Raw genomic sequence first — 27,579 nt, 5'->3', positions numbered from 1 at the left:
TTGGCCAACGTTCCACGCGACAGCGCTGTTGCTGCCGCAGCGAGCAGTTTATGTGAAAATGTGAAAAATTATATCGGAAAACAACCGCTTCCAGCCGTACGGTGGGTTATTCTTGTAGGAAGAAGGAAAACAGAGGAGAAAAAAACAGAGGTTGTAGCAAGTTGCTACAGTGAGCATCGTTTTTGGATGCTAAACTGTTGGTGTACTACCACCGAAGGGAATTTATAGAAGCACAAACGTTTATTGAGGCATTAAAGTAATGGACTTGTCATTTTTATTGTTGCACCCTTTTCACAGAACAGGTAGCTCAAATCATCCGCTAAAACAGCTGCTTTGGACATGTTTGGTCGAGATGAGATTTGATCCCTTTCCAAACCAAAAACTTGGTCAGGTTCAATAGCTCTCTATCTCTATGTCTTTGTATAACACTCCATTAAAACAAACTGTTGCCATATGATAAAACATGCTCCTCTTCTAGTTACCACAATCGACTTATCACGCATAGAACTAAGCACATTGCAGGATCTGGCAATAACCTTCCTGCAGAAAGATAATGCCCAAAGTTTGTCCCTAAAATTTGTTAAAGCATCCCTCCCCTGCAAGACCATACCAACTATCACCGCACTCTCATTATGAAAAGAAACATTAGAAATCATGTGACAAACGCAGATGCTCCATATGAATGCAATGTCTTTTTAGTATGTTTGTTTCCCACCATATCATGCTTAAAAGTGTTTATTATGCTCATGCACAGTCCCCGCTACAGATGCTATTAATGCTCATTTTATTGGTGGTCCTAATGTTCTTAACCATACACGAAGACCGAGAGCGGTTTCAAATCGTGCAGGACCCGTTTTAACCATTTTCTACGACGTACCAGGACCTCCAGCGCCCAGCAAGCACCCTTACCGGAAAAGTGGGCTATAAAATTTCCACTTTCTCAATTTTCTTTACCGTTTTTCTTGCATGTGCACCAACGGCGGCGTAACTGTGGCACTTTGCAACTCGACGGCATCAATGGCCCAACTACCGAGAAGTGCATTGTGTGGCTGCTAGCGTGCACGCGGAGGGCAATGGTCGACCGAAAAGATTTACGATGTTTTTCAATCACCCAAAAGCCACATACCGAAATCTATACCGGCTAACGTGGTAACAAGCTCTGTTTGTCGGGGATTTGTGGATGGGTTTACGGGTTTCGACAATTTTCGATGGACGAAAAGTGCAATTTGTCACGGACTTGTTGCCGGCCCGGTTTTACCATTCTGGCAGTGGGCTCTGGCTGCAAGGTTTTTGTTTTTTCTTGCTCTTTTCAAATCCGTGGAAAATCACAACTCCACACAATCTATGTCGACCGATCGTGTGATAAGCTAATTGGAAGAAGCGAAACTAGAGGATACTCTGGTACTTCATCCATCAATTTGGACTATGTCCAAACAGGCTGTGCAGCATGATTGATGAAACTGCAGGGCGACACCAAAAATTGCTTACACTTTTTGGCTAACGTACAACAATGTTGGATATTAATATTTAAAGCAATTGTGATTCAATTTTCATTTTCATAAAATACAACAATTTTGCTTCTTTCCTCAAACCCAATGCTGACTTGTCCCCTGATCGGTTGGCGGCCTTTGTCAGAAGGCCTCTCTGTCACTTTCACTATTAATTGAAGTGGTTGCCACGAGGAAATGCACCATACGCGGCTCATCTCGCATCTATCATCGCGTACAGCCGCTTCTGTGTGTGGCGACGTACAGCGTTACTGTTTATTTACTTACCCAACTGTCACTGTATGATTTATTAATAGAGTGTGCAGCAATTTCCTGGTTCGACTGCGCTTTTCATTATCGCCCGTCTGCCATCCATGGCATTAGTGTCGATGACTAAAATACTGCTCGCATCCACCATTGTCTCAAGTGTGTTATTCCACGCAAGTGTCCGACATTGAGCTCTTATTTCCTGTAGCAAACACTTCTCCGCTGATTATTGTTAATACTAGTTCTTAAAAACAACGCAGGAAATAATCAGAAATGAATGTTTAATGCACGTTCTATTCCTAATGATGCAATTTCCCTGCCAAAACATACGGGAAAAGAAGCAATATCAAGATATGACATAAGCTACGTAAAGTGTAACCATGCATATAGGAAGTAATTCGTATACATATCTTCGTCATAGGAGAGTTATTTGATACCAAAACAACAGCCTTGCTTATTGAACATTACTCGAGCTAGATTGGCACGAATACTTCAGTACGCTTCAGCGTTCTTTTCCTCGGTTTTTCTGCTTTTCTTATCGCCATAATTAATTATGATTAAACATTAAGTCACTTCATCAGAGCGATAAACGGCAATGATTACGGATGAAAGTTATAATTGAATTAAGTGGAATGATAGAGGATTCTATTTTCCTGTCGGAGAAAATGCGGTGTATTCAGTAATAACAGCTCAGTATGTATAGTTTCACAAATTATGCAATTTAAATACAAAAATCCATGAACTACTACTATATTGGATTTTTTAAATAGAAATTGAAATGTCATACAAATCAAAACACACTCGTAATACATTACATGAAAAATAAAATATATTTATATCACTGATTTTTGTAGCTAAACAGTGTGTCTCCCAATATTTTCTAGTAATTAAACCAATAAAAGAATCATTACGTTTAGTAAAATATCGCTTAAAACGTAGAAAAACAAGCTAGAGTTTACATTCTTCACATAGCATACATTTCTATGAAAAACAGTTTTCCCACATTTTTAAACATATTCCTAACCTCTTAATTAAACATTAATGTATTCAGTCCAAATATGCAAAGACTCATTTAACAGCTATTTTTCATCCCGCGCTTGAATGTAGTACATTGAAATTCGGAGATAATGATCGTGGTGTTGCTTGTCCAACGAATCCCTTCTACACAGCCGAATACCTAATTACAGTAGCTCACCACCAATCCGTTCTTGTCAGTGATCGCGGCCCAACACATGCACACGTGAGGGGGGGGAGGTGGTAGAGTTAGACAAATGCAGGTCAATAGCATTTGCTGAGGACGTAGCTTGTCTCAGATGCATCTTGGTGGAGGCAAACAAACGATCGAATTGTTGCTTCTGGCCAGATACAAACTGTTCTTTTTCTGACAATTCCCAGCTCCATGCCTCGTGCAGCACTACTCGCAGCACCAAAAGTACGTGCGCCTCGCTCAAGGGTACATATTTAAATTGGAGAAAGAACCCACGCTCAGTGTAAATTCAAACAGTGCCCCCTATTTGTTGACAGTGCTGCTGCCGCATGTTTGAAGAAGTATCTTTGCAGTGACCCACAGATCCGACCGAAGATTACGATCGTTCCCTGTCACATGTGCGTTTGCACTACCTTCGACTTGCGGGTACGACCAGACATCCTAGCGTCATTGAGATGTCGGTATGCCGACTGAAAGGCCATATCAAAGAAAGAATCTACCGAACTGGTAAACGATCTTCATCTTAATGGTTTGGCTAAACTAAAATGCTACTTTGTGGCAGGTCTAGAAACTGTAAAATATGTTAAATATTTTTTGTACTACGGCCAAAAAAACTCAAACCAATGTAGCGATCAAAAGGCATAAGCCACATCGAATTTTTGGCATGTTTCCGAACGAGTGTCCGAAGACGATCACTACAGGATTTTCCTAAACATCATTCCAAATATTCATCGTTTATGGCACGCATCTTGACATTCCATGCATCTTTAATCCTTAATCACAGTATCGGCAAGTATTATCGCTCATCTCTTTACTGGTTCATCGCGGTGCCATACTTTCTCCATTTACAACGATGACTCATCTAAAAAAATCCCATATTTCCGCGAAGGGAATAGCCGAAACCTATGATGTCAAATGCACAACTCTGCTTTCGATGAATGATGTTGTTAAGGGGGGGGGGATAGTTTAAGTATTCTTTTTGCAGGATCTATTTATACATTTTCCCAGCGGAGGGACACAATCTCCAATGCTCTTGGGGTTGTGTTTTTCTGGTAAGCATAGAACAGACTAACTGTTGGCGACAAAGTGACAGCGCTACTTGGAATGGTCCGCCGGACGTGAGCGGTCTATTGGGGATCGGCTATGTCGTGTAATGTTTTCTGTAGCATCTACAACGACGCCTTGATGTATAAACATTAGGGCAAGGAACTGGTTGCAGTAAAACCGATTGCATCATTGGTCATAAGCTTAATAATAGATTTTATGTTGCATAAAACGTAGTAAATAATATCATCGAGGCATTTTTCGTTATACTTCGTACACGAACGGCTGACGTCAAATGCAAAGCATTACCGCATCAAAATGTAACAAACTTTGAGAGGGGAATTTTTCGTGGGGAGTACCAGACAAACTCCACCGAAATGTAGTATAATGGCACACGCATTAACCCAGCTGATTGTGGCTACTGTTTTGTACTCATTTTTACATTAGGAATTACTAAACTCTACCAGCGTGTGACCCGACCATACAACCCATCGGTACCGAATGGATCGACCAATAAAATTCGAATCAAACAATTAACCACGACCGAAGAAGTTCGTAGGGTCACGATGGTAGAAACCATAGCGGGACAAACAGTAGGTCATTCCGGTTGTTGATCTTTTGTCAAGATGGATTCCAACCAAAGATAGGCTCCAATTGACAATAGATTGCATTGACCCTTTCCGCTTGAAAAAAAAAACGAAAGTCACAGTAATACCTTCTTCGATATTTTGCTTTTGTACTTTGCCGACTTTGCTGCAGTGACGCGTCATCAATTATACCGTTCAACGCGCTCAATCGTGCTTACTGTTGTTGGTTAGCTAAAAGCCTTTTTTATAGTCCTTCCAACACATGAATTGATTTAATTTCATGAGTTTTGAGAGGGACAAACACGAATTAAAGTATACTCGGTGAATTTTCGCCGACACAAATCATTTTTTTAGACATACGTTTGTTTAGTTCGAGACATAAACTATAATCCCTACTAGCTACATACCTGTACTCAAGAAGCGTCTGTAAAGCAAATAGGGCAACATCGGAACGAAGAGGTCCAAACCAATAAGCTGGGATTATCTGTAGGATTTTCAGCTCTTCAGAATTACAATAGCTCAAGACGCCAGGTAAAGACTTTTTTCTCTATTTCGAGAAGAATTAGCTTCAAACGGTAGCTTCAAGCTACGGATTCTCATATGACAAAGTGTCCTTAAGGTCCTGGTAATCTTTGTCATGCCAATCGCGGGTTTGCGGTATAGGGAAGAGAATGCAAGTGTCGGGTTGAATAGTACAATTTGAGAAATGCTTATATAGTTGTTCTTGAGAGTGAAGTGTGAACATGCATCTACTTTTCAACAACTGACGTTAAGAAAATTCTTGGTATGGATAAGCATCTTTCAGTTGTTTATCGTAAGCTTTACCTTGTTTGGGATTATGTCAAGTTACATTAGCTATTTTGTTTTTTGGTTTTAAAGGGCTTTTCATTGAATATCACAATATTGTGATATTGAAATTGATTATAACTCATACCCACATAAAATTATATTTTTTTATAAACAATGTAGGATGTAATTATTTTAAAACTACTGATTATTCTCGGAAACCGAATTGGCTTTCGTTCTTTCTACTTGAAACAATCATTAACAGTTATCTCCTACGAAAATTTCATTCCAGCTTTTGCTTATTTTTAGCTATCAGTATACTGCAACAAACAAAACATAGTCCAGGAGGTGTCGGCTGCTCAAACACGAGCAGTACGGGAACAATAATCGTCAAATATTGCTCAATCCATAAAGGTAAGTACTAAGTACTCGCATGGCATTCTCAAGGTAACCAATTTAATTGCCAACTGATTTGGGGTTTGATTAAAAATGGATTCCAACACCTTCAGAAGGGCGCGAGAAACGGCAATTGTCCATTAAAATCATGCCGCGTATTCTTTTACAGAAGCCGTTGTATCATGCTGGCTCGATTTTGCGCGTGCTGCCTTAAGTATGCCTATTTTCAGTGTACCGTGGATCACTTTAAATTCTACACCTACCGCAATCATCACGTTTGATGATCGTCTGCAAGACGATACCTCTTTTTTTACATACACAGTACACACTTTTAAGGGCTTTTCTAAAACTGCACATTCCTAGACGATATTTTTTAACGATTTTACCAACAATTGACACACGCTTGATACGTCTGCTTTATGATCGTACGCTTTTGGGTGGTAGCAAACTTCTTTCACAGTGCTGCTGAGTAATGGCACGCATTCAAAGTTGGTTCTTCAAAAAAATGCGGCACTCATTAGTAATGCAGACGCCATAATTCGGTGATGGATGAATTAGGGAGACTAAAAAGATGTTTTTATTCTTGAAACATCTATATCTAGTAACTGTTTCTTTTTTACTAGTTTGGTAGTTGCCAATATAAAATATACTATTTAAACAATAAATTGGTTAAGTAAGTGATTGGTTTTGGCTGCCATAAATACAACTTAAAATTAATAATTCGTTTGCCTTTGTATCGAATTATTTTGTTAAACTCTTTAATTCAACATCGCAAAGTGCAGTCCAAAGGTATCTTGGCGGTTTTAATTTAATTAATCTAGTGAATTGAGCATTTCATAAAAAAATGCCGCTACTTTAGCTCTAGCTAGAAAAGGTTACGCAAAACAATCAGCTTTCGACAATGCAAAAGTAAATATACTACACCACCAATATAAGAAAGTCAACATATTCGACCGGGTTAACATGCTATGTAAAAGTCTATACACAACTCTCTTTCTCTCTCTGGTATGCATCTGCATGTCAGCAAGTATAAACAATTTTGCCGAGAGGAGAATGGCAAGTAAGAATATAACAGAATCCTGTGCCACGGATTCATACAAATCATAGTAAGAATGAAATGAAATGTCTGCGTAAAATACGGCCATGTCCAACGGGCAGTGGTTGTTAGGCGTGTTTTTGTTTGACCAAGTTAAGCGCTGGCCGGAAATTAATTTTCCCCTTTCTGTGCGGGCCGGTGTGCGTATTCATAATTTTGAACGTTTTCATTCAGCAGGAGGTGTGCAGGACGACAACGGTGGCGAACGTGTGGAAGCAATTCATGAATGCATATTTTATGGTTGCCGATTACTTACCCGTACGCTCCGTTATGAGTAGGTCCGTCCCGGTATGTAACGCCGTATGTCTCTCTCTCACACACACACATACGGTAGGCGACATCTTGCCGACATTACATCGCCACACGCCTTACCCAGGTGCCTACACTGTGACTGTGCGCCCAAACAAAACCCTCGGCTCAAATACGAACCAAATTCAACCACCATGACAATTCCCGATTGTTTTCGTACGAGTATTTTTTTAAGATTTTTTCTTCTTCTTGCTTTTCCACTGTCGGGTTGCGCACCAGAACGACCACACCTAACCAAGCGTTAAATTATATTAACAAATTTATACACAGCATAATCGCTTCCAAAGGTGCATTGTTGTGAGCAATGAAATGCAGCGCCTCGTTATGTTGTATGGGACTTTTTTTTCTAAACTCAACCATAGTCCCTGCCGATTGGAATCGAGGTCTTGGACAGATTTCAAAGTTGACAGTCATCGTCAAGCCGCCCCGACCAACGACTCGATTCCGGCAGATGACGCCATGGGCTAAATGTGATATTTTGGGGATTTTTTGGTGAGCTGTATTTGCCGTATTTGATGAATTCACTTAAACACGATGCATGTCCAAAACATAGCTACCGATCTTTTGGTGACTCTTTCACCACTCTTTCGGCTTGGGCTATGCTTCTTTCGGCGTTGGAATCGGTGGAGAAATGTGAACGAAACGAAATGAATATTCCACTGCCTGCAAGCAGCCGGCGGCATGTGTTGGGCACGCCATTGCACATGTTTGCCATTTATGTGCGAGTATTCGGTTAGCTCTCATGCAGAGGGAAAATAATACAGATCATGTGTGACACTGGCTGTCATCTTTGTGATGTATTTGTTGGGTCGCGTCTGGCGACGATGGAAAACGTGCGGATAATGTTTATTCCTCTGCTTCTAAGCATAATATGTATCGGGGCAGCACGTGAAATCAAATGAACTGTGACAATACGTTGTTATGTTTATATGTACGAATTTTATAAAAATATAAAACAATTGCAGCGTAAGATGACATTAACCCCAATCTGTTCAACATTCCATCATGGAATCATGAAACTGTTCTTGCACAAAGTCAACATGGTAAGAATAAAATGGAACTACCTCACATACTAATCGTTGCTATTAATAAGTATGCGCTGTTTCACCAGCTACTACAACACAATAAGCACAATAAGAAAGTCACTGCCGGGCCAGAAGACACTTACGCAAAGCCGCGTAGTAAGCCGCCGTGACGTGACCGGAAGTGCATGCTCTTTCTCTCGTGCAGCACAACCGCGGTGAGCGGATGCGCGATGAGTAAAAACCCGATTAGTAATTCCCCACCGGCCCCGGGTGCCCTTGGACACACGACCCAATGCGACTTGCCGTGTTGCCGCGGTGTTGATGATGCGATCATATTTATTTGCGCAATCACGCGCATGGCACCGTTTCGCGGGAAAAGCAAAACCCCGCGTGAGCCATTGAGTTCTGGCCGAGCCAGTCAGCGCCATTCACCGACAACGCTCGCAGCAAACCCTTTTTCGCAATATTTAAACGTGTGTTTTATAAGCTCCACGGGTTATGTTTATAATTCGTTGGCGTTCCCCCTCCCCCCTGCCTCACTTCTGTTTTTACAAACATTAATCAACCAGAACCAACCCGGTTGAAGGTGGTGGTCACTCGCTACCTCCCACGCAAGCCAACTCGGGCCGCCGACCGTTATTAGCCGGGCAGGAAATCGCATCCGGACGTCCGATAGTGGATGTGGAAAATTAACGGGAAAAGATTAATGGTGGCGTGCTCGTGCGTGCTGAAGGATTCGCGAATCTGTGCACCCACGCGTCCAAATGTTTGCGTTTGCATTGCTGTGTGTTTGCATAGGTAGGTGGCGTCCCCGGGGCCGGTCATAAAACAATCATCAAGCTTACACTTTTGGAGCTTCGCTCGAGCGCCAACAGTTCTTCAACTTCATATTCAATCTACTGTTCCTAGAAATGGGAGGTTGATTCGTGCTTGCACTGGACTATCCGGCTTAAAACGACTCCTCTTCTTCACACACAAGACTGGACATTCAATAAATTGCTCGTCAACAACAGCCCATCCCCAGCAAACACTGTTTTAAAAGCCATACCTCACCGGGGAGGGGAACGCTTAAGCGGCTCCTCTTTAGCGTTGGATTACTACGGGCTGAAGTGTAGCTGGCAAGCTATTGCAATTACTTTAGAACCGTCCAACACTCTATCGCTGGTTTACCTCACACACCGCACCACAGAGGGGTAAAAAGGGCTTATGCAGGCTCATGGTAAATGATGCAAGCGAAGCGGAATGGAAATGCCTTCTGCCGTTTGCATTCTGAGCCACATGCAATGGAGCTAAGAAGCTTAAAGGCAGCTCACTGTGTGCGAGTTAGCTAGGTTTTTTTTTGTAGAGGCACGGCTTGCCTTTGGAAATCAGCTTGCAAAACCACGAAATAACGAACGAATCGATCGGCCAGTCGCGATGCCACGGGTGTGCAGACAAATAAACCGAGTGAGAAAAACGGCAACCGGTAGTAAAAATGCAATCCATCCGTGGCCAACCCCGGTAGAGTCCAGTTAAGCCCGCAGCAAGAAAAAAAAACAGAATTTCTCTACCTTCCGATAGCGAGTGTAATCCTTTCGAACGAAGCGTCGAAACTCTTCACTGCATTAGAGGCACAGATTTTCTTTCATTTCAGTTTCAGCTGAAGCGGGCGTAGAATTTCCTGAACGTATAAAAAGTGTTAGCTTTGTGTTTGTGGAGACTAAAAAAACAAAATTGTAGGAATACGATAGTCGATTGCCTCCTCGGTAAGGACTTTTAACTTTTTCTGATTTTTTGGCGCTTCTGTTAGATTTCATAGAAATGACTTCAAAATTCGATATATTGGCCAGCTGAAATTTCCGACAGCTTCTTACTAAAAGGGTATGATGTAGGCAACAAAAGGTGATAAGAATGTAGGAACCTCTGCAATTTCGATGTACTTTAATATGTTTCACAAACGATGATGATATTAAGAAAGGGTAGTTTTAAAAATTACGATATAGATTCACCATAAACATTGTTAATCTATCTGTGTAGCTCGAATAAACGTCCTCCTTCTTTGTTGGTATAACGATGTGGGTGGCTTTGCCGATCTTTATAAACGCCACATTACATATCGCTTAACTGCCATCTTCTTCAAATTTATTTCTATTAATTTCAAGAAAATTCTTCCTAATAGTCCATTCATAGCACTAGCACCTCATACCAGGAATTTGGTCATCAAGAATACTTAGCCAGTAGTATTCTATTCCTTGATAAACCCATAACCATACCTAGAAATGAGAGACTCCCTAATTTCAATTCATTCAAACGCTCTTCCTTCAAAAGAAGCACAGGAAATTATTCGCTTTTTCAAAGGGATACAGGTGAAATAACATTCAGTAAAAAATAAACTAGCAAACCAACCCAACGGTACGCTCACGAATAACATAGCATCAACCTCCAGCAGATACCAGGTCCAGCAGCGGCCAGCAGAACTGTTCCATTAAATATTTATGAGCAAAGTTGAAGTACATAAATTAAGCGCCAATGTAAGATAGCACTCGAGCACAAGGATGCTTCATTTTACATGCTACTACTTTCGTTTTGTTTACCTAGCCTGGTAGCACTCGTTGGACTTTTCGATGATTTCTGGCCGGTTGCTGCAAACCATTAGGAGCGCATTAAAAACCAAGTATGGAACAAAAAAGTGTTGCCTCAAGTCGAGCAATGAAAACAGCGGTCCTTTTGAAAAGAGTAATCCTACGTTTGAATTTTTGACGGAACGGACCATTGCTCGAAGGAAGCAGAAGTTAATATTGCTCCACTTTTCAATTTGGCTTCACTGGACACAGGTCCCAGTAATGCGATCTGTTTAATGGACCATGTTTCCGAAACAAGGCAAAATATCGTAAAAATCCATCTGTTTACACTTCTCGCATCGGCAATGCACTTTGCGTTTTCGTTTTGCATCTCTGCGACGGTCACATTGCGGCCTCGAGCGAAATGATAAACGCACGTACCTATCCCGGTCAGTGGGTTAAGGATAACAGGTTCTGTCTGTTAAAGGGTTTTTATTTGTTTGTATTCTGTCATGTAATATCACACCCAAGCTGCGTCGTCCGATAGGAGGTAATTATTTTTCCATCCGTTTCTTTTGACTCGTTTTTGGTACAAATCCATCCAACGAAATATGGCTCTCGTGTGAATTTCCTCTACAGTAGTTCATGCTGGGGTTTCATCCGACGGTTACGTTGGCTCAGCTGTTAAATTAGTTCATTCTGTTTATATATGAAAATGCTTCCCCCGAGGGTGTGTGGTTGTTCGCAAACTTTCGTTTTCTTTTGGTAAAATAATTTGTGAAGCCTTTGGCTGAATGATTTATGAGGCTGGTAGAGGGTTATGTCAAAAAAGTTGCTTACCCCCGACAGACGGTGCCGCTACTGTGTAGCACACGGTGGAAAGGATGAGCGATTACCTGAAGCGCCGAACTTTGAAGTTCAGGGCTTCCCGTCGGACGACGATTTGTTTTGTAGCCCTTGCAGAACGGAAGGCATAATTATGCTGTCCACGCAAAATGCCGACTATGCTTCATTCCTTCAGCATAGTATACCACATTAATCTCTTGCAGGAACTGTCATGGCAAAATTGGAATAATAACTTTTGGCAATATGATTGTTTCATAATAAAACAATCCGTTCGCTCATTTCATGCATTGGAAGGTGATTTCATTTGCATATAAGCCCTCAGGCTTTTAAATACCTTCAATCGGTACAGTTTACACGATTAATACCTATGTTTCATTGCCAATTACAGAGGTGAATGCTCAAAATTATAAAGTCTAGCTCAGCATTTACAATCACCAAGCTGCATAAAGGTGAATAATGCACTTTTAAACGCTTTGCAGTGAGTGGGGGATTTCGATTTAATCCTCCGTCCCGTTCCCAATGGATCCTAGTCACACTCTCCGTACACTGCACATTTCACACCAACCGACGACGTGGCCCTGTTGAACCGGTCAGGCTGCTGCTAAACGAAACTGCATCCACCGGCCACCGGCCATGGGGATGAGTAATACCACCAAAGATCGCGATCACGATCACGATCGCTGCGGACGGCACCAACACGAAGAAGCCCCACGCGAGACCGGCCACTTGCACACAGGGCGCGCTATGTGTGAGAGGTTACTGCACTTTTATGCTTTGGATGCCGTTTCGCTACGTCTCCCGATCGGGGCGACTCTACGCTGCTCCGGGAGTCTTTGGGCCGAACGATGAAGCGAGTCTTTTAACGAACTGACTACGGGTACCGGTCGATTCGTTCCCATTATTCGATGCCTTCGAAAGCAATGCTAATGATTGCGTTTACTGGTGAAAAAATAACAACCCCACTATCCCCGACGATCGCAGCACATCGGATCATTGCGCGGGCATCGGGTAGAATGATGAATTTGCATTTTCCTATCCGGGTCGGGTCGCGCCCGGTACGGTTGATTTTATCGTTTAAATGCTAGATTTCTGGAACAGACAGTTATCGTTCTTATATTGATAGAAGCGTCGGAAGAATTTGTACAACTTATTACCTTTTTAAAAGTTATAAACCATTATTTTGTGTTAAAATAAAACTCAATGATTGCACATTACAATTGAATGAAATGTATAAACTTTATTTGAATCACCAACACGTTTCTAACGAGACTGTGTCGCTCTGTAGCCCCATTTCCTGCTGCTCTTTTCATTTCTTGTATCAATATTGAATATCAAGCTACCATTGCCTGATGTTTCGATTGTGCAGGCGCTGTTTCCGCGACACGGTTAGCATAAGTAAATCAGCTTCCTCGGCCAACACTTCCACCCGGGCACCAACAACCAAACAAAACCAAAGTGTATCTAAGCAAGAGTCTACTCGCACCCTGCATAGCGATGAACAATTGCATATCCATGTGTTTCAATGACCTCTGCGCTGCTGGCAAACAGCGAAGCATAAAATGCTATTTTAACCGCATAAAGAAATTCCACACAGCAACAGCAACAACGTCCAGACGGGCTCAACTCGTACGAATCCTAAGGCTGTGGTCTTGTGGTGTGCATCTTTCCTGCAGCAACATATTAGAACGAAAGCGAACTCGACTCACGCTCGATCGAAGCGTTTCACGCTCCTAATCCGCTAGATAATTTTTGTTTTGTTTTTTGCTGTGCGTCCCATGTTTCTATCTCGCTTGCCGCGATCCGTTTCTTTTTCTTGCTTGCTTCGAAAAAAGACCAACGCTGGCCGGCTGAGAATGACTCGTTTTATTTCCTGAATTGCTGTGGCGGCACAAGTTAGCCATTAGAGGCGATTGAAAAGAATCGAAACCATTCAAACGCCCAAGTGTACGAACGGGATGCAGATGGAAGCAGCCTTTGCTACTTTGGAATTAAACAAAAAAAGCACACGCGCAAGAGTCTGCCGAAAACAGGCAAGCGACGAGCATAGGAAAAAGAATTCGAAATCAAAAGAGTATGTTGCACCCGATCGAAAAAGAAAGATCAAAATATAGTAGGGAACGCAAAGGCCTGAACGAGAGTGCGAGAGGGAGAGAACGAGAGCATGAAAGAGCGAGAGAGTGAAGAACAAGGTGCAAAAGGTTGGCCAACAACGCAATGGGGTGATGGGTGGAGATGGGTTCGTACAAAAACACACGCATACTTTCATTCATCCCGATGCTGCGCCCGTACGCTCACCCTTAGAATTATGCTCATTCTCTCTTTCTCTCTCTCTGTGCTCTCTTGGAACTGCGAACCGGCGAAACACATTATCATCACACCTCTATACCATCACGCGAGTGTGTTCGACTTCAGGCCCAAGAGCAGCTCGGGAGAGATGAGAAAACGGCGTTGCTGTTCTATGCTCGCGGATGAGAATGTATAAGGATGTGCTCTACTTTGTTAGACTGTTTGGAAGCATTATAAACATATTATGTGGAATCTACAATTATATGCTGGAATTCTTTCAAATATTAGTACGAGAAATGTAATGATCCTGACAGTGTGTCCATCGTACACAAATTCAGTCTTATGAATGCATCTTCATGAAAAATTGTTATCAACAGAAAACTCAAGGATGTAATCAGGAACAATTTAAAATTTTAAAAGCACAATTGGGGATAAATTAAACAATGTTACCTAGGATTTACCGAATGAGATACTTTTTTTTTATTCAAATGGAACGGCTTCGGACGTTCAAACATTTAAAAAATATGTTCCAGATTACATATTTTATATATCTTCACTTCAAAATGATAATATTTTCTAGCAAATTCTCCAGCTACAAAAAAATGCTACTGAAAGGGAATTACTCAAAAATTTATAAAATAAGTTCTAGATTACATATTTTATATATATTCACTACAACATGATAATATTTTCTAACGCATTCTACACATAAAACTGGCTACACTTAATGGCCAGTAGCAACCAAGTTTTGACCACAAAATTATTCCACTAAAGCCATAGAGGTTAGCTACATGGCCGTTTCCCAATCAAAACTATCTCCATTTCTCAAAACCTATACATCTATTTGTTGATAGCTTCAAGATATAAGACAGCGCCACAACTAGACACTATGATATGTTATTATTGTCACTTGCGAGCCACATTTGCTATTAATCGGCATGGCTACTACAAAAAATAGGGCAGGGGACAAGGGAGAGCTATCGTTGCCCGGGCCTTGTCACGATGGCCTGCTCTAGCATGTGTACGCCAACATGAATGAAATACTATAATTTTATAGCAAACTCGTCGATGTCCTCTTTACATCACATAAATATTTTTTTAAATAGATTGTTCATCTAAACGTGCTTAAAATGTTAGTTATTGTTGTTGTTTTTTTCTTTAAATTCAATCATCTTTTTCGTTATTTTAATATGTTTTATTAGAAATACGCTCTGTTTTAACTACCAATTTAAACCTTTTATGTAACTTTTATACCAATATTAGTATTGTTTTCGTTTCAAAAAAGTAAAACAAAACTCCGTATTTAGATTTAAAAATGAAATATTTACTTAAATGCTTCGTGTTATAATGTTTGGCAAAATTGCAATATTTATCGATGATTGTGTTCCTGTATAAATTTTACTTTAACAATTTCAAATTTACAAAAATTGTGTTTTAAATTACTATTACCATTAAAACTAATGCATCGTTGAAACATGCAGTAAAACATTCATACCCAGCAACATGAACCGAGATAAGCAATACGACCTTTTTGGGCCGTTACTCTTGAATAAAAAAAACATGAACCGAGTAGAATACGGCCTAACTCTCGCGAGACATCGCTTGCCCAGGTTGCCGCGTGAGAGCGCCGGCTGGTAGCGCACTCAGTTTCAACCAAATCCTTACGCAGTTCGGTTTGTCGGAGGGTACGTTCGTTCGCGGCATTACCATTTCGAGCCCCATTTCGCGCTGCACAGAAGCGTACAAAACGCTCAAAACGCACCGGCCCGGTCGTTGCCGGTTGCACTTATTATTCATTTTGCGAGGCGTGCCAAAGGTTTCCGTCTCACTGGCCCTTGCATACACATACGCCGAAACAACGCTCGCCGATTGGGTGGCGTCCGCGCGATTACTTACCGTGGGTTGTGGACGCGCTTCCGGTCAGAGTCAGGTATGGTTTGACGGATGCATGCGTATACGCAACGAAATCACCTCAACGAATTCACTATCGCGTGTTGCGGCCCTACACGAGTGAGTGTACCTGTGTGTGTGTGTGCTGTGCTGTGATGTGATTCAATGTTCTGTTTACCACCGTTTACCGTGGCAGTGAAGGCAAGAAAGCATCGGAGAGCACTTCGTCCAGTGTCCGTTCTAGCGCGCCGGCAATGATAATTGTACATTTAGTTCATTAGGGAAGCATTCAACCGATCCGCACCAATATTATCCGCGAGACCACCGTGAATCGCGAGGTAGCACCGAAGAAGCGTCTCCGATGCTACACCGGAAGGCGGAACGCGGCCCCCACTACATTCGTCTCGGGCCGGATTGTTGAATCGAGAAATTCGAAACCCAAGCCCTGAAAGGGTCGTAAAGCTGTGTCTGTATGTGCGTGTGGCTCTATGTGTGTATGTGTGTGTGCATGTGTATGTGTGAACGTGTGTGCTACCTGCGTGGAAGGCTCACCTGCCTCTCGCGTACGAATAATTACCACACGCCGCTAGAGTGCGTCTCCCCGATTCGTTTCAATCCGCGCTGCCTTCGTGTTTGTGTGGCTGGCTTGCGAGAAGTCTTGGAAGTTTTGTGAAGGCGGCATTCGGCAGTTAGATACATCCCACCCTATGTGGCATTCTCGCGAGTAAGACAACTGTTCGTTTCAAAGCAAAGCAAAGAAAGTGCTGCCATGCAGTGTGAAGCTCTAGACCGCCACATAGATCATACTCGTTAAGATAACAACAGCAACCACCGGCACACCGGGCTCAACGGTGCAACTAGGCCCTCTTGTCCCGGATGCTGCGCGGTTCGTTCGGTTATTTCCGCACAGTTTCAACCACAGTGTACCGTGACAGTCTGTGTCTGTTTGTGTGGGGTTTGAAAGTTTAACGAAGAATATTTCATCTCCTGTCCAGTGACAGTGTTTGTGTTTTACCCCTTTTCTATTGTTTCATGTTTCTTTTTTTCTCTCCACCCACGTTATTCCAGCAAAGGCACGCATCGAGCGCGTGGTGACGCAGACAAACCCGCTCGTGTGGTTACCATCTTAAGTGATAGTGAAAAACATACTCATCCGGCTTGGCCCGGCGCCACAGGCGGAAAAAGTGTTCGGCACAGTCGTGTAAAACAATCTTGTCCTCCGCTGCCAACGTTCAGCGAAAAGCAGTTGCGCGTCGTGATTTCCTCGTGACCAGCTTCCCAACGGGTAGGTGTTTAAGTTAAGCGCCATCGTGCGAGCTGCTTTCTTGCAAGTCCGTTCCGGTTCCATATTGGACCCGTTCTGGGGGGGTTCCCATGTGCGAAGCTCATTAATTCTGCAAAACGCATTGCTGCGCCGGCTGAAACAGACGGAGAACCGTACGGTGACGCACCGTACGCCATGCAAAGATGGCAAATCCGAGGCCGCGTGTAGGCAGTGGTGCCAGTTTCGTAGAATGTGTCATGTGTCCTACGCCACCACCCCCGCTCTTCACCCACCATCTCTCACACTAACCCTTACTGCTTAAGAGTCATCACATTGCATCGCAATTGCGTAGCATCATCCTCAGGGCACAAATAAATGGAACTGGCATGTTCCGAATACTGATGCCAAAGTTTTAAACCCCACAATTCTCCTACGCCAGAACACACGCACAGACAAAGGGACAAAGTTGTTCAAGGGCTATGCGGGGAGCTGGGGGACCACTAAGTATGAAACTTTAAACAGCTGCAGATTAAATTTGGTCCCAAGTCTGCCAATGTTTGTTTGGCTTTCTTGCTCGGAAACCATTGCCACGTAAATACAGATTCCAAGTTTGTTACTACTGTACAACTCCTCCCGTACCAACATAAACGAGCGACAAACACTGAGTCTGCCCGCTCCCGGTACCTGTTGTGCTGTTGTGGCTCGAAAAATCATCTCTCCTCGGGTGATGGATAAGTGGGCACAAAAACGGGTCACGAAGTACCCTCAAGAGCGTCTGTGTCTGTGTGGAGACTCGTGAAAATTGTATTTTGTAATTTATACAGCGCTTGAAGGACGTTTTGGACAGTGACCGACCATCCTTGGAGCCACCTCCAGCACGAACGTTAATGAAGGCCCAGATAAACTATCGGTTCACTTTCAGCCGACTCAGTCCGCCCAGATCACTCAGTGCGAGTTGCTACGTCTGCAAATTTCGTACTCCCATAACTTGAGATACTTTATCGCCCTTTTTATCGCAGTTTGGAAGTAAAACCGTTGCCACCAAGTGGACGGGAAGCTGCCCGACTGCTCTGCGCTACCTGCGTATTGAAATCAAACTCGAGGGACGCAGTTTTACTTTACGCGTTTTTGTTTGCGTACGTCAGCCCTCGATACGCCAGACGACGACGACGACGACAGTTATCGTTGCAATTTTTGGACCAGCACCAGATTTGTAAGGCTCCAGACAAAACATTTCAATTAAAACCCGTTCGTCCGTCTGGCCTTTTCGGCGCGGACTTGAGCAGATTTCAATTAAGCTCCAGTGATACGCGTGTGTGTGTGTGTGTGTTTTCTTTTTTCATATCAACCCCTCCGTATACTGTCAGTGCTCGGTGGTTCCCAAATCCCCACTGCCTTCTCGAATGGTACTCCTGTCAGTAACGCTTCCTCATCACAAATGTCTCGTCTCGCGCACCGCGCAACCCTTAATGCTCAGCCCCATCGAGTTGTTTCGTGAATGGACTTGATTTGCATGCAGCTTGCCTCGATCCTGGTCCTCCAGTGGGACAGTGGTTGCGATTCGCGAACGCAATAGGCTTCACCCTTGGAACACTGGTTCCAGCTTTGCAAACCCTTTCGCCGTGCAACCCTGGAAAATAAAAGTGGTGGTGGCCCTTATGTTGCGCACACTGCTGTGTTCACTCGACAGTCCGACTGCATCCTCTACACGACGCAATTTTCGGTCTGGATTGATTTATTTTTTTACCCCCTCTGGAGACCAGAATACAGTGGAGTCGCGGCAAAGTAAGCCGATTTGCTTCTGCCCACTTCAAACATGGCAGTCCGGAGGGGACAGCGACAGAGCCTGGTGAGAGCTGTATCGTAGTAAAAATACTTCAACTTTACTCTTGCACCAGAAAGGATACAACCACCAACGGGAGGTAAGCAGCCAAGGGCCGAGTGGCTGAGAAAATGACTCCCCGCCCGGTACCGTACTCATGGTTCGATCGTGAGCGGATTAACCAGATGACATCCGCTCCATATGTGCCCAAGTAATTGCGCTTGCCTACGGGGACACGGTGTACGGTAATGCATGTCTGTAAGAGCGGACAGCATCGTAGCAGAGGGGGATGAAAAAAATTAACCATAATCCTAACAGTCGATCCAGTTGTCGGAGAAATACCGAGGCTAACGCTCTCCAACGCAGGCCCGAATCAAAACGCACCATTGTCCTGCCACCGCGTCCCTCGACAGAGTTGTTTTTGATCTGCGGGAAGTTTGTCTGTAAAATTTAAAGACATCGCGATAGCACCACTTGATCGAGAGGGAACGACATCGTGCCAGAGTGCAGCATCAAGTGGCTTACGTACGGGCGGATGTGGACGTATATGGACGAGTTTTTTGTTGTTGTACTGCTGTCTGTTCCTTCTGCTCAGCTTCATCCTGGCTCTTTGCTGCGTTCGTAAAGTTCGACAAACGGAGCGATAACTTGCGCAGCACATTTCGGTCGGTCTGTGGTGTCTCTCTTTCTGGCTTTTAAGTGGGATTTTAGGTGATTTTTTCAAACTGAAATGGAATAATTTTTCGACCTTTGGGGCTGACTTTTCCTTCCAGACAAGGGCACTTTATCGTTCCAAAAAGATCATTGAACTGAAGAGAGCACATGTGTATGTCGGATATTACGTGAAGATTTATAGAACAGAGAAGAACACCAAACAATCCCCCAATTGTAATTTTACAAATTGGGCTTGGCAGCTTAAGTTGAACAATTTATAAATTATTTGTCTTCGCTCTTCCATAGCGTTTCTAATAAAGCACAAATAAATTAAAAGGGTGTATCGAACGCCGCGAGTCACAAACGCACGAGGGGGGAGGGGGGGAGAGTGAATACCAGCTGCAATAAATGCTAATAAAAATCCGTACCCACAACTCCCCACGCCGTCCAACATGCAACGGAGTTGCTCGTACAACAGCTGCTTTCGATTGGTTCCATTTGCCGAAACCATCGCGCAGACACACACACACGCAAACATCCACACACCCTTCTGTTCTAGTGGTCGCGCGGGGAGACCAACCCCGACCAACGGCACTAACTGTACGTGTGGACATTAATTAAAATGCGCGCGTACCAATACCGCACATGACACGCTCGCTGCGCATTAGTTGCGTTGCGCGCACTGGCCGCGCCCGCCTCGTCGGAGTGAATGTCCTCCCGCGTGAGGCGCTTTTTGTACACCGATCACGGTCGAGTGCGGACACGATCACACCACACCCTTCTGCCGTCCCTTATCCCACTCACTGGCATTGCGTGGCCAGGCCTGTTGGGTCGCCCGTTGTTTTGCCCCAGCAAAGCACTCTCTGCCTTTAGCATCGTTCCCGGCAGCTGCGGAGTCCTGCAGGGAAGGCTTCAGCAGCTCCAACCAGATCTATTGTGTACGGGCCGAGCCCGATAGGATAAACTTACCCAAGAGTTCACGCAGGGTCTGCCCGTCTCATCTTGCGCTGCTTTTCTGCGCCGCCTCTTCCGCGCACGGAACCGCAAGCGCATGCAATTTATTTTTAGGTCCCGCGATGAGCAAAAACCGGCCGGCTTTTTTTTTGTTGCTTTCCACACCATCTTCCCAGCATTTCGGCGCTTGCTGTCCTCGCTGTGGCGGTTTCAAAGCCATGGCGGTGGACACGCCATTTAAGCGGGCGCACAGTTTGCGCAGTTTACTTCCCGCATCGTGTACCAATGGTGGTCGCCGAACGGGGGACGGTTGGGCATAAATCATGGTTCGGTGGACGCGGGTGACATTATGGGGTGTTTTTGCGGGTGTGTGTGTGAGTGTGCGAGGGCAAATGTGACTCACCAGCATGCGCGGCGTACCGAGTTTAGTGGCCGATCGGGTTTTGGAGGGTCGTAATGTTTGCAGCGTTAAAGTTTCAAAAAAACCTTTTAGCATAATTCTCGGAAAGTTTATGCTGTTCCTGTGACCGTTTTTTTACGATTGGTTTATTTTAATAACTTCGAAGGGAATGTCCCCCCCCCCCCCCCGTTGGTATGGTTTGAGTTATCATTCAACCGTGACCACCTAGACCTCGCATACTTGCAGCAAACCCAACCAAAAGGCCAGCCTGTTTTTAGGTCCACTTTCAATGAAAGTTCATTCCCTGCTAGGAAACCTTCATTCCTTTCACTCTCTGTACTCAAACTTTCCGTGCTGAAGCAGTATCAACATTGCTCGACTTTTTTTGAGTCACGAGATTGATAACGGCGCGCGTCTGTTATCAGCACAGTGGAAGGGATGTCATGCAAAGATAAGGCACACGGTCCAATCGAAGTGACACAATATCGTATCAAACTGACTCGTTGACGGAGAAAGGCAGATCGTATCATGTGCGCTCTGACTGTGTGAGAGTAACTTCTTCCTATCGGTGTTACTCACTTGTCACTCTGGAACGGCGACACCATCTAGTGCTGTGCGGTGACATTTTTTTCTTCTTAGTATAGCCTGATAAAACGAAAACGAACAGAACGAGGACAGTAAATGGTCGTGCCCGGTGCTTGCTTAATTTCCGGCGGTGTTGGCAAAGGAAATTTAATACACAAATGCGCAACAAACAAACAAACCACGCCAAAGGCCATACGGTCGTTGTTGTGGCGCGACGCTCTTGACCAGGTCAGCAGGTTCATGTAGCAAATTTGAGACAATCAAAACCACAGCTCCACAGCTCCCTGTCAGCATAAACGGCAGTTTTGCTTACCGGCCGATGTTGTTGGTTGGTATATGTGTGCGTGTCTGTATTTTTCCACTACGTCGTCTTGACAGACCTGCCTGTAACCTTTAACCGGCTGTCAACAGCTTCAAGGCGCACCAGCAGAGGCATTCTCAGCCACGTTGCCCCGTGTCAGCAGTTATCTGTTTTCAACCACGTGTTGGAGCGACCGTGGAGCAAACTATTTGCGTAAAATTTGCGTATATGATCGCAATTCTAGTTTGGGGTTTTATGTATTTTTTTCTTGCGAAACTGTGTACTTCTTTCGGAGACCGATTTCCAGACAAGATTATGAACGTGCAACTGTTGAAAATTCCCAGCCAGTAATGTCAGCTTACTGCACTCCTCTTGTTCTTTCTTGTAAGTTCAAAAGATCAACGCCCTTTTACACACGAAGCTATGGACAGCAGGGAAAAGCCGCACTCATGTTCGCTTCCTCCCACATCGTGGTGACGACACTGTTTTCGATTATGAATATTTCCACTTTGCGGGGAGCACAACTCACACATAAAACTAGCCCCGCAGCAGTGGTCGTAAAGTGTGTTTTCTCTCACGAAATGGTCCCACTCGCTTCCCACTCTGGTTGCGACATCCTCGCGCGACCATGTTCGGAAGCATAAAAATAAGCAATTTTTGATGCATGATTATGTGATTCTTTCACGCTCGTGCTTCGTTCGCTGTTTGGGGGAAAATTTGAGCGCGCCAGGGATGCAGGATGACCGGGGAAAGTTTTCGGAAAAAATGTGATTCATGTCCTCACTTCTTATGCTTCGGTTCAACACGAGCCAAAGTGGATTGAGTGGCCCTATGGCGAAGGGGGAGAACGAGGGCCACGACCCACTGGAGAGCTCTTGTTCGCTAGCAAATCACTTTTCCGAAGAATAGAAGAAAAAAAAACAACAATCCCCTAATGCCACCGCGAGTTCAAACGTACACTGCCCTCTGCTTTCACAGAGCGGTGATGGGGAAATGAAACATCCATCGGCATCCACACATGCGATGTGTGACGTACTCCAAACACACAGCGACTGCAATTATGTATGTTTATGCGGGGGCCTGATGCATCGATCGATGACCGATGTTGTCATCGTCATCATCGTCAGCACAGGGCGAGCGTATTTGTGCGGCTGTGGCGGATCACTTATAAAGCCTCGCTGTGTGTCTACAAAGTGTGCTCAAGAATACAGCATCATCTTCAAGCCGCTGACTGTTACACGCTCCGAAGAAGGAACGCACTATATTCACGTTTTCAGTTTTCGGTCAGATGTTTCGTGTCATTGGTTTGTAGGTTAAGTTTTTCGGAACACTCTGTGTGGTTTCGTTCTGTTTGCGTGTTTCATCCGCCAGAGCAGTAGGGCGTTAGATCGGTTACAAGATGGATCGAACACCCGTGCCGCAGCTGCTCGATACGATGAATATCAATCAACATGCTCAAGAGCCCAGGGCAAAGTCATTCGATCGACCTCCGGGCACCCACTTCAAACTTTTTATGTATTGAGAGGATGGAGCAGAGAGGAAATGTATGTGCCGAAACTAACCGCAAGAGGAATTTGTGCAAGAGGAACAGCAATTCAAACTTCCCAAAAGTGCGCTGTGTTAGGCTGAGGTAGGCAATACATCATAATTGACATTGGTAAGGGTTCACACTTAATCCTTCCGGAAGCGGCGTCGAATAAAAAGTGGGCAATTTCGGGAAAAACTTTGTTGTATAAGAATATTTATCAACTATTTACTTCGATTCAATCATTTCCGACCCAGTTACTCTTATCTTTAATATAATAATTCAATGAATAAAGCTCATTTTCTGCACGTTAAGTCAAATGGAATATTCTCAAACAAAACTGTCCAAAACATTAGGGAAACATGAAAGCCTTCCAGCGAACCTTACTCCGGGAATATCCCATGAAGCAAAGAAACGAGCTCAATCTTAAAATCACAACCACTACCAAGCAGAAAAAAAACAATATAATCAAGCTACACATCCACCCCAAATCACACAACCACCAACAAAAAAATAGGGACTCAACTTTGTGCGTGGAGGAGTCGTCCTCACAAACGACGATAAGGACATACGAAAGGCCGGAAGAAGCCATTCAACTACTGTGTGCGACGAGACCCCACATCCTCCGCTGCCCTCAATTAGAGGCGATGTGGCGGCAAAAATGTGTTCCTCCTTCGCAAACTTCCTCAACCGTGATGCGTAACGGATTGAAACGACGCCGATATGTAGCGCGAACGAAACGAGAAACCATTGCTTTATGTTTTTGGCAGCGGAGCCCTCTGCTTCCGAGAATGAGTTATGCTCTTGTCTCGGACCCAAAATGCGTTGTTTGTTGTTGGGTGGAAAAGTGTGCCGGAAAAAAATAAGCCACTCACCAAACAACGTCTTCTAATCGTCCAGATTAAGGAGAGTGCGGATCATCCGCACCGACAGCCACTCTGTCGACACGGGCGACACGGCAAAGGACGAACGATAATCATCAAGGACCAATCTAACAGGAGAGCCAAATTAGCTTCCAAACTGGACGGGAAATGGTGGTGCTGTGCGTTATTTTTCAGCCGTGGAGGCGTGCTGGGTGAAATTGAAAATATAAATCTACGGGTACGAAAGCTCCTGACCTCCTACCAAGAAAAAGGCTAAAAGCATATAATAAAGGCATCGGTTGGACGTAAAATCAAAGAAAATTCTCCCGAAAAGACGCACCAAACGACCCGTAGATGATGATCAATCTTCATAGGTCGACTTTGAGTCGTGAACTGCCGTGCAAGTGATCCCTCAAGTGGGACAGTTGCGCTTTTTTTGGAAAAGGATTCGTGCGGCGTTGTACGCACACGCATACCATGGCCACGGGACATCTACGGCACACCAAGTCCGCACGAGGCTGGTGTGTGATTTAATGAAGGCATACTCCCTAAAGGCTGCTCCGAAAAATGGCTGCGACGGATGTCTTTTTTTGTTATTCTTCTCTAGATTGATTCCTATGAAGAGCACTCAGACGAACGTAGCACGGAATAATAAAACATGAAGGAGTGAAACACAAACCAACATGGGCTCCATTCGTTACGGGACGCACCTTCCAGCTCCTTGGAGATAGAGCGAAAAAAAAAGAGAGAGAAAGAGAGAGAGAACAAGAAAGAGCATTATAAATGGATTGTTGATCAGCACGAGCCGGGTGAAAACTGATGAAGCCATCCTTCATGTCCATTGTCCTTGGTGGTTCATCTCATCATGCATCTTGTGAGAACGATGCACCACTCGGCACGCATTATACATGGCGTGATTGATGCGGTCAGGACCACCACCACCGCAAAGTGAAACATTCAATTAAACCCCACAGCACACTACCTCTCCTTGACAACAAAACCCCTGACCCTAAAATCCTTCGAACGCTGTTGAGAAGATGTCGAGATGACGACTCATCGACGTACTCCTTAATGGTAATATTCAAATGAGCGGCTGCGCTGGGGGAGATCGTCCTCATCCGTTCTAAATTAGTGTCCTCCGGAGGTGATTGAAGTGTGTGTAAGATTGAAAAGGGATTTTTATACGTATTCCAACACAACAACAACAAAACATCTAGACGGAAACGTATTAGAACCGATAGAAGTGGTTCCAATTTCTTCTCAGAATTGCAGAAGAATGGAAGGCACAAAATAGACATGGAAAAATCTTTCAAGTTCTAAACCTCATCGAAACTGACTCGCCAGGCGGGTAGGCATAGGAAGGTGTGTGCACGCCGTGTGCACCTTGTAGTATGCGGCCTCACGACCGGAAATTGATGGCGGTGATTAGACCGGGAATGACACCATTAGATGCCGCCTCCGCGAGGTCAGAACGGTGTTGGTTACACTGGCTGAATTGATCGTGCCTGTGCGGTCCCGTGTGCAGCTGGTAATGCACCCGTAGGCCACCTCAAACCGGGTGGCCCGTGTGATGTAAATAAACATACCACTGGTGTACTGGGAAGGAAGAAAAAGAAGAAGTATCTAGTACTATGGGACGGGGTGGTTGAGCGAGGGGTGAAGACAGCATCCGCTGTCGAGTTTTCCCCTCTCATAGACGCCCGAGCATCTTCGGGGAGGGTGGCGCGTGCGTGTGTTCAAGACAGTTTAACCATTTTCTTTAATATATTAGCTGATATTTTGTAGAATTAATTGGGTTTGGGCCATTTTCTTTTCTTATCAGCAAACGGAATGCACCGCAACCATAATGTAAGCATTTGGGCTGTTTGTCTATCGCTGACATTATTTCTTCCCCAGCGAAGCCAACTTCCCATTGTTTGAAGCGTTTAACGTATTCTTTCCAATAATGATTATTAGACTCTGTTCTCTTTATTTGGATGAAAAGGAAACATGGAGCATTCTTTGGACACAAAAGCAAAAAAAAAGATCTCAGCCAAGATCTTTTCTAGCCCTACATTTGTTCCGTGCATCCAATACGTCCCGTGCATTGGTAAACTCGATGGAATTGGTTTAAAGCAACTACCATCAAACTCCTCCATATCTTTGTTTTCAATTTCTTTTATGAGCCCATCGTGCGCAGAAGCGTCCAATGAAATCGAGACTGTTATTCTTCACATTACATACCACACACTTTACGTCCGCGGTCGATTTCTCCTTCGTGTCTGCCTTTGCTTTTGTTATGCTCTTCTTCCGCGAGTCTGCAAGCAGCGCAACGAGAAATTCGTCGCTCAGCTAAAGTAAATAAATAACAATTGTGACAGGGCATACTTTGAATAGCTGCATGCTGTGTCTGCAGTTATATCGAGCGCAATGATCATGACAAGTTGAGAGGGGGAGATTATTACAACTTTTTTGAGGTGCAACTAACCAAACATTTTTGTTTCAAGACTTACACATCTCAGACATATTGGAGTGGGTAGTTTAAAGAAGAGTTATCAATGTTTTTATCTTCAATACAAGAAAGCATTTATCTCATAACGATACACTGCTTCCTCTTCAATTACTCTGCGAAAAGTGTTTCTCAATTCAATGAAAGCTTATTGTTACTCCATTAGCAAATCAATATCACTTAGAGTCTTCCAAAAAAGGGAACATATTGTTTACTACTCTAGGGGGAGTTCTCAATTGCTACTCCCCCGCTTCTAGTGCTGCTCAAATGATGTCATTAGAGTTTGCCATTCTTCTTCCTCCACAAAAACATGCTCAAAGAACGAACAAACCATAGTCTATCCCCATTTAGCTTCCCAAATCTATAGGCAATTTCGACCCGCCACTAGATCGCACAGCCCCAATGGAGCATTGAGCAATCCACGATTAACGACGTCAAAGTAGCGGCTCGACAAGCACTATTCAAATGAAATCGTTTGTCGACCGGGTGTGTAGCCGAACGTACAGACCCGATTGATTTCAAGCAGAACGAATAGGTAAAAGCGCACTATTGCGCATACAAATTGATTTGTCATCGGTTTGGCTGATGGTGGACGGAGGCTTGATGTCGTCAAAGCAGCGGCGGGCGAGGGTATGTTTGCATGAGTTATTCGAGTTCAAATTGAATATTCATGTCGCCGGGAGCCATTCACCCGTAAAAAATAAACCTCCCCCGCTGGGCGGTGGGTGGCAACATAAGCGACGGCACACTATCGATTATGCACTCCAGCTCCGGCTTCCGTGAGCGAGTTTCCTATCGAACTATTAACTCGATAACATAGGAAATGGAGCGCGAACAAGGAAATGGTATGTTGCCGCCTACCCGTACAAGGATCGAAGGGTCCTTGTGAGCATGATCTGTGCCGGGACAGGAAGGTGGAAAGTGATTAATTAAGCGCAGGTTGATTGGTTTCTCCTG

General features: G+C 44.2%; 1 protein-coding gene across 8 annotated transcripts in view; it reads left to right on the top strand.

The window, feature by feature from the left end:
• LOC120951009 (uncharacterized) overlaps positions 1–27,579 on the top strand; it is a 104,493-nt gene that overhangs the window by 19,041 nt on the left and 57,873 nt on the right. For 3 of the 8 annotated variants that reach the window (XM_040369474.2, XM_040369475.2, XM_040369470.2), the window contains exons 1-2: positions 15,523–15,806; positions 16,835–17,051. The gene's annotated coding sequence lies outside the window, so the exon portion shown is untranslated. Of the gene's footprint in view, positions 1–5,670; positions 5,793–15,506; positions 15,887–16,834; positions 17,052–27,579 lie in introns of those variants that run through there. The other 5 variants (XM_040369472.2, XM_040369471.2, XM_040369476.2 and 2 more) reach the window with 5 other exon arrangements.

This window comes from Anopheles coluzzii, chromosome 2 (genome assembly GCF_943734685.1).
Source record: "Anopheles coluzzii chromosome 2, AcolN3, whole genome shotgun sequence".
NCBI classification, from domain to species: domain Eukaryota; kingdom Metazoa; phylum Arthropoda; class Insecta; order Diptera; family Culicidae; genus Anopheles; species Anopheles coluzzii.
Note: the sequence above shows the minus strand (reverse complement) of the source record. Positions and strands in the feature narration are given on the sequence as shown.